This window comes from Engystomops pustulosus, chromosome 5 (assembly GCF_040894005.1).
Source record: "Engystomops pustulosus chromosome 5, aEngPut4.maternal, whole genome shotgun sequence".
In the NCBI taxonomy this organism is placed as follows: domain Eukaryota; kingdom Metazoa; phylum Chordata; class Amphibia; order Anura; family Leptodactylidae; genus Engystomops; species Engystomops pustulosus.
This window is the reverse complement of record NC_092415.1, coordinates 201,589,499-201,602,321: the sequence shown is the minus strand read 5'-3', so window position 1 is coordinate 201,602,321 and position 12,823 is coordinate 201,589,499. Positions and strand designations below refer to the sequence as shown.

At 45.4% G+C, this 12,823-nt stretch overlaps 1 protein-coding gene across 1 annotated transcript in view; it reads right to left on the bottom strand.

Annotated features, from left to right (window-relative positions):
- NXPH1 (neurexophilin 1) overlaps positions 1-12,823 on the bottom strand; it is a 269,503-nt gene that overhangs the window by 230,808 nt on the left and 25,872 nt on the right. The window lies entirely within an intron of this gene.

Below are 12,823 nucleotides of genomic sequence, written 5' to 3'. Positions count from 1 at the left end.
ATTAGTTTTTTTAGTTTTTCAATACGTTTTTTAGAAGCTTGTTCTGCTTTGTAGATGTTATTATTGGAATCCTTGTTAGGGTTTTTGCTCTTAGGATAAAACATGATTATTTTTTTCCAAGGTGTGAAAATTCTCACACATTTTGTAAAGAAAAATGTAATTTGACAAATGCAAACAATAATAGTATAAAATGAGGCCTAAGTCTCTTGATGTATCCGTTGCAAGGAGCCGGGGCATGGCCGCTATCATACGCCGGCACCCCTGCCCCCCGATAAGTCTCCCCCTCAGAGTGTAAGTGGAATCTATTGTATTATATAGTATTATGTGCTTACAGAGTATTTTTAAAAAATATTTTAACTTGGTTTCATGTTGTAAAGGTCACAGACTGTAACTTCTGAGCACAGCCTAAAAGATTTATCACATTTTTAGAGTAGGTTTTAGCATTGTTTGTATTTTTATGTATGGAAGAGAATGGAATATTTTTGGGGCCATTTCAATAATTTCAACTAAAACTTTCTTCTTGGAAGAGAATTCTTTTTTACAAAGTATTACTCTGCTGGGATCCCTGGGAATCAGCTATAGAAAAAATAAACAACAGTGGGACTCATTTACTAAGGGCTCCGCGGCTGCACTTTTATCGGCTTTCCGTTTTTCAGCAAATTCAGATTTTGGCGCACGCGATCGGATTTTGCGCAATTAAGCCGGCTTTCACGCAACAGAAATCGGAGGCATGGGTGTCGAAAAAACCCGTCGGATTCGGAAAAAATGCTGTATTTTTTTTAAAAAATGTGTCGCTTGACACACACTTACATGCACCAGGAATAGGATGGTGAACTCCGGCGGAGCTTGGCGTAGCAGCGACACCTGGTGGACATCGGGCGCACTACCTTAGTGAATCGCCGGAAACGCACCGCTGGATCGTTACAGGACCGGGTAAGTAAATGTGCCCCACTGTGTGGCTACAGCTCCTCCGCAGGAGAAACTTAGTATTACACATTCGAACTTTGTAATGTAGGACAGGTCCTCCAGACTGTATGGTAATGATAGATATCTTCTCTGGCGACGAGATGAAAATTTGTACAACCACTTTAAAAAAAATTAAAGAATTGTAAGTAGAGATGAGGTGTCCCCTGGCCTATCATAGCCATGGATAGTTGTGGGGTGTCAATTTTCTGGCAAAATATCTGGGTAACGCGCCCAAACCCAAACTCGAACATCGGGTCCACTCATCTCTAAGATAGCTTAGATTGTCCAAGTGTGCATGCGATCATAAGGTTATACAAGAGCTTATCTCCCAAATAACATAAGGGTGGGGACACTTCAAAATAAATCAGACATCAATTCTTTCTATCGTAAAAACAATGAGAAACACATCAAAGCCAGAACCAATAAATGGTGAACACCGATAACACCAGCATCGGATTGGCCCATCAGCGTACAAGAGGAGCCCCCCAGTAGGTCCAAGCATTTTTCCGTGAATGGTTCCTGGAGGTAAAGTAGAAGACAACTCAACTTGAAGGCAACTAGTGTCTACTTCCAAAAGTTTTTTGGAAAGATGGAGTCCCAAAATCTGGTGGGCTCAGGAAACCTAGTCAAAACATTGAATAGGACCTCAGCAACCCTATTGACCTTTACGTTTCCCAAAACACAGAGCAGAATTCCAATTTTGTTTAGTGTTGTTGATGGAAAATGGAGAGAGCAACACAAGTGTTATCGTAACCTTTGATGGAAAATATAAATTTTTTCAACGTTAATCCTCTGCATCTGGAAGTCCTCGGCATCGGGCTCCGACACCGGCGACATCGTGTTAAGCGCATTCTATTAGCGATAATGGACATTAATGAAAATGAGCTGGAAACCGCAACTTAATAAGCCATGAGTATTCGCACATCATGTTCACAAAAATGTGATCATATTTCATTATTTAAGATACAGAAATTCGAGATACAAGTACAGAAAAACAGTGATGTAAAAGCAGAATTCAATTTATAGACCTAAAAGAAATTTCTATTTATAAATTGAAATTTTTTAATTTAGGTTTTAACTACTTAAAGGAGGTTTCTGGTTTCACTGGATTCACGGGGAAATATGAAAATACTTCAAGCTCGCAATATGACTCTGGTCTCATTGACCACTGCGGGCCGGACCGCAGTCATGTCACCTTTCCCTCTCTTGTGAGTACTGAGGCCACTGATTGGCCAGTGATCATGTGACCAGAGGCTGTGCAGTGTATTGGTAGTAGGGACTCACAGTATGGTAAGTACATCTTCCTGCCATTAATAAATCCTGTGTCTTCTTGTGTGGCAGAGGATTCCCGATGTGACTGCTCCCTCTGCACTTCCTACAGCTATCCCTATATTCCTGGCTGCTCAGATAATGTAATAAGTATTACCTTAATGATACGGTCCCAATTGTACATATAGGTGTTGTGTTATAGAGAATGTTATAGAGCAGGATGAGCTGATTACATTGTACATAGCGTCCTATCTGCAAGCAGCATGTTATAGAGCAGGAAGAGCTGAGCAGATTCTATCCAATATCTTACCTACAGGTATCATATGAAAGAGGTGGAGGGGCTGAACATATTGCACATATTATCCTATGTGCGGGCAGCATGTTATAGAGCAGGAGGAGCTGAATAGATTGTACATAGCGTCCTATCTGCAGGCGGCAATTTATAGAGCAGGAGGAACTGAGTAGATTGTACATAGTGTCCTATGTGCAGGCAGCATGTTATAGAGAAGCAGGGGCTAAGTAGATTACACATATTGTCCTATCTGCAGGCAGCAATTTATAGAGCAGGATGAGCTGAGCAAATTGTACATAGTATACTATCTGCAGGCAGAATGTTATAGAGCATGAGAAGGTTAGAAGATTGTACATTGTGTCCTATCTGCAGGCAGCATGTTAAAGGGCAGGAGGAGCTGAGCAGATTGTACATAGCATCTATCTACAGGCAGCATGTTATAGAGCAGGAGGAGTTAAGCAGATTGTACATGGTGTCCTATCTGCTGACAGCATGCTATAGAGCAGGGGGAGCTGCACAGACTCTATATAGTGTCCTATCTGCAGCCAGCAAGTTATAGATAATGAGGGGCTGATAATAATAATAATCATTAATATAATAATATTTTTTAATAAACATGTTTCCTAGAAACCTGATTTTCAAAACATACAAACAAATGCCAAAAAGTGTAAAAAAAAAAAAGAATTTACAAAATTTTCATAAATTTGATATATTATGGGATCAAGTTAAAATTGGTCTGTATTTCCGTGCTGTTTATATGTTTTGCAGCCGCATTCCTCCCCCACCCCCTGCGATGAACACGCCCCCTGCTGGTCATTAGCTCTTTAAAATGACATTCTCTTCCTTGATTTCATTTTTTCCGCCTTCTTCCATGTTAATGTTTGCTCATTAAAATTTATAAACAATATGTTGTTAAATGACTCCCTGAGAATGGCAGTAAGGCGAGCGAGCGCTTCAAGAGATTCATGGCTAATACCTGGCGAGAATAACAATGTCTTCATTAGAATAACTTGTATTTAAGCCTCGCTGCCTCCTATATCTCGGGTCTCTTATAGGAGCTTAATTATAGAATATGGAAGGATTGTTCTGTTTATCTAGATAAACGCATTGGTATCTAAAACAATCGGGAATAATGGGGTCAACAATCTAGAGAAATATAAAATGTATCAATACAAGGTCACAAAACAGCTCAAATACTGTAGCGATCACAGATATAACATCAAAAGAGATACCAAGTAGCAGTCATACAGATGCTATACAATACGCAGGAAATACTGTAGATCTATGGAAAAATAAAAGTAAAAAATAGGCAACACACCACAATATAAAAAAGAGTGGGTACTTTACTCACCCAAGATATAGATAGATAGATAGATAGATAGATAGATAGATATGAGATAGATAGATAGATAGATAGATAGGAGATAGATAGATAGATAGATAGATAGATAGATAGATAGGAGATAGATAGATAGACAGATAGCAATACTGAGCTCTTGTGCAGAGCAGCTTATCCCCAGCAGCAGTGCTCAGCAGACACTACAGACACTAGGTGCAGCCTCTGCTTACAGTTCATGACCCTCTATTTACCAAACAATCTGCAAAAGCAGCAGCTCAGAGCAGGAGAGAAGAGAAGTTTGTAGTATTTTTCAGATACTACAGAGAAGTGTCCCATGTAGCAGGAGAGAAGAAAAGAGAGTGGGAGTTGCAGACAGGATCGAGAAGTGCCCCGTGTAGCAGATTAGAAAAGAAGTGTGTGGGAGCTGCAGACAGTACAAAGAAGTGCCCTATGTAGCAGGATAGGAAAAAAGTGTGTGGGAGCTGCAGACAGGACAGAGAATTGCCCCATGTAGCAGGATAGAAAAGAAATGTGTAAGAGCTGCAGACAGGACAGAGAAGTGTCCCATGTAGCAGGAGAGAAGAAAAGAGAGTGTGAGTTGCAGACAGGACAGAGAAGTGCCCCGTGTAGCAGATTAGAAAAGAAGTGTGTGGGAGTTGCAGACAAGACAGAGAAGTGCCCAATGTAGCAGGATACAAGAGAAGTGTGTGGGAGCTGCAGACAGGACAGAGAAGTGTCCCCCATGTAGCAGGTTAGAAGAGAAGTGTGTGGGAGTTGCAGACAGGACAGAGAAGTGCCCAATGTAGCAGGATAGAAGTGAAGTGTGTGGGGACTGCAGACAGGATAGATCCGTGCCACATGAAGCAGGATAGAAAAGAAGTGTGTGGAAGCTGCAGACAGGACAGAGAAGTGTCCCATGTAGCAGGAGAGAATAAAAGAGAGTGGGAGTTGCAGACAGGATAATTTTTTTAGACTGTGACCTAAAATATGTCATAACATAAAAAACAAAACAAATGATGATAAAAATGAAATATTAATAAAAAGAAATTGATGTCACAGCAGTTACAGGAGCACTGGGTGTTCAGTGCTGGTTATCCTCATAAGGTATATAATAAGGTAATATAATCGCGGGTTTCTTCGCAGGTCCACCAGCCACCCACATCCTACAACACACGGTTTTGGGGACCATGCATGTCTGGAACAGGGGCAGGTGGATGGACCTAAAGCGGCTTTGATATTTTGAAGGGGGTGGGGGGGAAGGATCTGACCTTCCAACTGAGGTTGAGGATGACACTTTGTGTGACCTACCGGGATCTTCCAGCAGATGCCGCACACCCTGGCGCCTACTCGCACCAGCAGAACTTGGAGCAGGCAGAGACAGAACCAGCTCTCCCCTTGGCTGCTCAGCAGCCAATCAACCAGCGTGCCACATATTGCCGAACACAAACCGGAAGCCCGAATGGCTCTGGGGTCATAGGTGATGAACCCTTAGGGTCGGCTCAACACTAGACTTGTCACATTGTTCAGAACATTTCTCTCTCCTAATGGAATAAATCAGTGTGGAATGAAGAGGAGTCTATAGGACCTGGCGGATTTATCACACGTAGGTTTTAAAATCTTGACACCATCCCATAAAATGTTCACAAAAGGAAAATTCATGATGTGCAGAAGGAGCTTTAATTACCATAAAAGTGAAGAGATAACAGCAAAATCGTTTCGAGAGAAAAATCATTAATGCAAAAAAATCATTAGGCTTCTCCGGCAGCGTCCGGAACCATCACTATCTGTCCGTAAATATGAGAATTCACTGTCCTGGACATGGACACTTCAATATCCATTAAAGGGGATGTGTATTCAAAAAGTTCCTACCCCTTTAATCGGCCGGCGTGTGGGTGGACAATTGTTTTTGAGGTCCTTCCTGGTACAGGTAATAGCTAGTGCACCGCTCTGGAGGTGGCATAAGGGGGGAAAAGCCGTGTTAACTCCTCTCACTGAGAGAGGGTGTGGAAGTCGTAAAAGGGTTCAAAGGGGCCAGGGGCAAGTTGTTTCTGCCCCATACCTGCGCTATACCTGTACCCTGCGCCCATTCCGGCTCTGGTTGGGGCGCCATCCCACACCAGGCTGCAGCTCAGTGCTGCCGCCCAGCAGATTTGTCAGGAGGATGGAATCTCCTGATAGATTTGGCGGCATCCGGGGGTGGGGTCACCATCATAGGCTGACACACTAGGCACCAATGTATCATAAATGAGCCCCCTAATCCCAATATAACCTACAGGGGCGTTTATCATGGCTTGAATGCTGTTTCATGGCGTACAATCCCTGAAATATTCACACTTCATAGCACACAGCCCGGAATTTCGCATATTTCCCCCATGATGCCACTTCCTCACCAAGAGGGTATGAAGGGGGCATAGAAGACAGTGGGGTGGCCGGCGCAGGATAGAAGCTTACACCGGCTATAGTGCAAAGCTAAGGCAGGTTGGATCTGGCGTAGAATTTACTGGAGTTGCAACCACCACCGGAGCCTCCTGCTAGATCTGGTAGGAGACGGGGGTGGGGTTCAAATCATACACTGGATTATTAACCCCCCTTCCCATGTGTTCTATGGATACATTTTAGAAATTCTAGGGCACAATTTTGCCAATGTGTGATGTTCCCCCCACCCCCGTGCCCCAGCCTCCAGGGTGCTGCGATGGGCTGCGCCAATGGGGCACTTCTCCTCCAGGTCTGACCTGGTGTAGAATTTCTCCTTAGCCTGGACCTGAACAAAGCCCAGAACCGACCCCTCCCTTCCCAACTACCAAAGACGACAGAGTAGTCACAATTCCCGGTTCTGGAATTGAGAATAAATCCCGGCTTGGGCGTCTGTCTACCTGCGTACGAGCCACGATAAATCCCATTTCTGTCCTCCCGTAGACAGTGTGTAGTATCCTGGAGACGACGTTCCCTCTTTCCAGCCGATGCTGCGATTCCTGGCGACCCCATGTGATCAGCAGGCAGTCAGGCCTGGCCAATCGCACACGGATCACAGATGGAATCCGCAGACGGAATGTTCTATCATTCATAGAAGCCTTTCAAGATTAATATCACATATCGACAAGCTTGTAAAGCAACATAAAAGCCACAGCCCATAAAACGCTTGAGCGGACCCCCGCTGCCGGCACGGCAGCCATTATCCCCCTACAGCTGATGGGTCCGATGACATTTGGAAAACCATCAAAAATCGTGACCTTCCTCTATCACCTTCTCCAGATCCAATTTTATTTACATTTTTGTCCCTCGTCAGGGTGAAATATTTCCGCGACAAGATGGAACTTTTATTTACAGCGAGGACGAGGGCAGTAAAACGATTTGGCCAAGGTCTAGTTAGGCGGCTCCTTCTTAAAGGAACGTCTACAGGATGAGTTATGGCCGATTGTCAAAAACATAAGACATAAAAAGACGCAAAAGATGTAAAAATAGAATCACACACGCAGGCTTAAAGGGGATGTCCAGGGTTCGAAAAAACATTGCTGCTTTCTTTCAGAAACAGCGCCACACCTGGGACTATAGGTGTTGTGTGGTATTGCAGCTCCATTCACTTCTATAGAGCTGAGTATCACTGTCATGGTCGTGTGTGGAGCTGTTTTTTGGAAATGTTTTTGAAATTCTGGACAACCCCTTTAAGTTTATTTTCTGGGGTCCAAATATAAAACCTTTATGAGGGCCACAAACTACCATGTGCTATTTGTGCTCATTCTGTATTGGAGCTGTAAGTCTCTTAGACTGCTACTAATAACATACATCAAGGTCTGATTACACATCTCTCTCTAACACTGACTGCAGGGAGCACAGAGCACAGCAGTGTAAGGTATGGCTACACATCTCTCCATGGAAAATACATAACAATGACTGCAGGGAGCACAGAGCACAGCAGTGTGAGGTATAATTACACATCTTTTCAGGGGCAATACATAACACTGGCTGCAGAGAGCACAGAGCACAGCAGTGTGAGTTAGAATTGCACATCTCTCAAGAGACAATACATAACACTGACTGCAGGGAACACAGTGCACAGCAGTGTGAGGTATGATTACACATCTCTCCAGGGACAATACATAACACTGGCTGCAGAGAGCACAGAGCACAGCAGTGTGAGGTCTGATTACACATCTCTCCAGGGACAATACATAACACTGGCTGCAGAGAGAACAGAGCACAGCAGTGTGAGGTATGATTACACATCTCTCCACAGACAATACATAACACTGACTGCAGAGAGCACAGAGCACAGCAGGGTGAGGTCTGATTACACATCTCTCCAGGGACAATACATAACACTGACTGCAGACAGCACAGAGCACAGCAGTGTGAGGTCTGATTACACATCTCTCCACAGACAATACATAACACTGACTGCAGAGAGCACAGAGCACAGCAGTGTGAGGTCTGATTACACATCTCTCCAGGAACAATACATAACACTGGCTGCAGAGAGCACAGAGCACAGCAGTGTGAGGTCTGATTACACTTCTCTCCAGGGACAATACATAACACTGGCTGCAGAGAGCACAGAGCACAGCAGTGTGAGGTCTGATTACACATCCCTCCAGGGACAATACATAACACTGGCTGCAGAGAGCACAGAGCACAGCAGTGTGAGGTCTGATTACACATCTCTCCAGGAACAATACATAACACTGGCTGCAGAGAGCACAGAGCACAGCAGTGTGAGGTATGATTACACATCTCTCTAGGGACAATACATAACACTGGCTGCAGAGAGCACAGAGCGCAGCAGTGTCAGGTCTGATTACACATCTCTCCAGGGACAATACATAACACTGGCTGCAGAGAGCACAGAGCACAGCAGTGTGAGGTCTGATTACACATCTCTCCAGAGACGATACATAACACTGGCTGCAGAGAGCACAGAGCACAGCAGTGTGAAGAGATGCCCTAAAGCGGCTGCAGGTTGTGTGCTCACACCAGCTAACTCATTCTTTTAACTTCTGTATATATCTAAAATATCTAAACAGTAAAATAATGAAATCTCAGTCCAATTAAAGAAACTATGCAAAGAACATAAGCAATGATGGGTTTTTACATATCAGACTCATAGAATCATTTTCCCTTCTGCTTCTTGTGTTTCCAAGGACTGACGACAATATTCATTATACATCTGTATTTAGCGTGCAGCCACCTGGCATTGAGCGGCAGTAGGACGCTATAGTCACTTCTATGTATCACATATGCAAATCTATTTCTGTTATAAGTCCGGACCCTCCCAGATGCAGAATGGAAAATATCAGATTTAAAAAGATTTTCTTAAACTCGAAAAAAATAAATACCATGCAGGACCACTCAGGGGGGCGTTACATTATGCAGGTCCACCCATGGGGGCATTATACTATGCAGGACCACTCATGGGGGCATTGTACTATGCAGGACCACTCAGGGGGGCGTTACATTATGCACGTCCACCCATGGGGGCATTATACTATGCAGGACCACTCATGGGGGCATTGTACTATGCAGGACCACTCAGGGGGGCATCATACTATGCAGGACCACTCAGGGGGCATTATACTATGCAGGACCACTCATGGGGGCATTATACTATGTAGGACCACTCAAGGGGGACATTATACTATGCGGGACCACTCAGGGGGACATTATACTATGCGGGACCACTCAGGGGGACATTATACTATGCGGGACCACTCAGGGGGGCATTATACTATTCAGGACCACTCAGGGGGACATTATACTATGCGGGACCACTCAGGGGGGCATTATACTATGCAGGGCCACTCATGGGGCATTATACTATGCAGGACCACTCAGGGGGACATTATACTATGCGGGACCACTCAGGGGGGCATTATACTATGCGGGACCACTCAGGGGGACATTATACTATGCGGGACCACTCATGGGGGACATTATACTATGCGGGACCACTCAGGGGGGCATTATACTATGCAGGACCACTCAGGGGGACATTATACTATGCGGGACCACTCAGGGGGGCATTATACTATGCAGGACCACTCAGGGGGCATTATACTATGCAGGACCACTCAGGAGGACATTATACTATGCGGGACCACTCAGGGGGGCATTATACTATGCAGGGCCACTCATGGGGCATTATACTATGCAGGACCACTCATGGGGGCATTATACTATGTAGGACCACTCAAGGGGGACGTTATACTATGCGGGACCACTCAGGGGGGCATTATACTATGCAGGACCACTCAGGGGGACATTATACTATGCAGAACCACTCAGGGGCGCATTATACAATGCAGGGCCACTCATGGGGGCATTATACTATGCAGGGCCACTCAGGGGGGCGTTACATTATGCAGGTCCACCCATGGGGGCATTATACTATGCAGGACCACTCAGGGGGCATTATACTATGCAGGACCACTCAGGGGGCATTATACTATGCAGGACCACTCATGGGGGCATTATACTATGCAGGACCACTCAGGGGGGCATCATACTATGCAGGACCACTCAGGGGGCATTATACTATGCAGGGCCACTCATGGGGGCATTATACTATGCAGGACCACTCAGGGGGGCAATATACTATGTGGGGTCACTCAGTGGGGCATTATAGTATGTAGAGACCACTCTGGGAGCATTATACTATGCGCGACCACACAGGGGGGCAATATACTATACGGGACCACTCAGAGGGGCATTATACTATGTGGGGTCACTCAGTGGGGCATTATACTATGTAGAGACCACTCTGGGGGAATTATACTATGCGGGGCCACTCAGGGGGGCAATATACTATGCAGGACCACTCAGGGGGGCAATATACTATGCAGGACCACTCAGGGGGGCATCATACTTTGCACAGCCACTCTGGGGGTCATTATACCATGTGTGGCCACTCCCTGGCATTATATAACTTGCACCACAGAAACGATAATTGGAAATCTGACGCTTATAATTAAAGACGACACGGACAGCTGTACGCAGAGCCCCCGTGTCAATATCTCACGTAAGTTCATACATTAATTCTTGGCGGCTTTATTCATAAATAATTTCAGAAACAACAGATGACAGAGATGGCGGCTCCTAATGTATTTTATGCAAATGCTCATTAGTTTCCACAAATAGCGCGTAATTATAGATCGGCGCGATGACAGTGTCGCTCCACATTTGTAACCGATACCGTATTCCATCACCACCAGGGTTACCGGATCAGAGACGTCGAAATATTAGAAAAATAAAATAAAACCCATTGGGTCCACGGTTAATTAATAATATGAAGAAACGGTAAACGAATGTGACATAAAAAATACAACAAAATAATATGTAGTAGTAACACGGGTGGCGCTCTATATATAGCGGTTATTTATCGACAGCCAAGAATCGGTTTGTAGTTTAATTCAACGAATGTAGAAAAATTTTACCAAAATTTGTGACCCGGTAGTCAGTGGGCGGATCGATCGGTGGTCCAGGGGGCGGGACTGAAGTCTCCTCAATGATACTGGTACTGTACAACTGGAGGAGTCTAAGGAGGCCGACCCTCTGTGATTGTGTCATAGGTGGTAGGGCTTAAGGGCGTGCATTTACCGGCTGCCATCTGGCATTGAGCGACACAGGAGAAAAATGTTATAATCCATACAATGTACATGGTGCAGATATTGTGACATCCAGAGCTGGTGAATAGATCACAGAGAACCAAGAAGGGGATCCAGTAAATAGGCCACCCTAGAGGGGACACTAGAGACCCATGCAGGAGGGCCTCTAGTCAATGGTCTACATAGGAGAGGGACTTAATGGAGGTCTCATATAGAAGTGTTTTGACGTGATGATGAGTCTGACTGTGGGGGGTCAAAGGCCAGAGATGACAGGGCGCAGGAGGATGCATGATGTCATCACTCATCATCTGCGCCCCAGCTACTATGACTGCCGGTTTCTGGGGGCATCACTGTGACTGCTGGCTACTGGGGCATCACTGGGACTATTGGGGAGATCACTGTGACTACTGGCTTCTGAGGGCATCACTGTGACTGCTGGTATGTGGAGCATCACTGTGACTACAGGCTACTTGGCATCACCGTGACTACTGGGGGGATCATTGTGACTACTGGCTACTGGGGGCATTCTTGTGACTACTGGAGGATCACTAAGACTATTGGCTTCTGGGGGCATCACTGTGACTACTGAGGGATCACTGGGACCACTGGCTACTGGGGGCATTATTGTGACTACTGGGGGGATCTCTGTGACTACTGGCAGGATCACTGTAACTACTGAGGGGATCACTGTGACTAATGGGGGCTTTCCTGTTACCACTGGGGGATCAATGGGACTACTGGCAGGATCACTGTAACTACTGGAGGATCACTGTTACTACTGGGGCGATCACTGTAACTACTGGAGGATCACTGTTACTACTGGTGCGATCACTGTAACTACTGGCAGGATCACTGTAACTACTGGAGGATCACTGTTACTACTGGGGCAATCACTGTAACTACTGGAGGATCACTGTTACTACTGGGGGGATCACTGTAACTACTGTCAGGATCACTGTAACTACTGAGGGGAACACTGTGACTACTGGGGGCTTTCCTGTGACCACTGGGGGATCAATGGGACTACTGGCAGGATCACTGTAACTACTGGAGGATCACTGTTACTACTGGGGCGATCACTGTAACTACTGGAGGATCACTGTTACTACTGGGGGGATCATTGTAACTACTGGAGGATCATTGTTACTACTGGGGGATCACTGTAACTATTGGAGGATCCCTGTTACTACTGGGGGGATCACTGTAACTACTGGCAGGATCACTGTAACTACTGAGGGGATCACTGTGACTACTGCAGGCTTTCCTGTGACCAATGGGGGATCAATGGGACTACTGGCAGGATCACTGTAACTACTGGAGGATCACTGTTGCTACTGGGGGGATCACTGTTACTACTGGGGC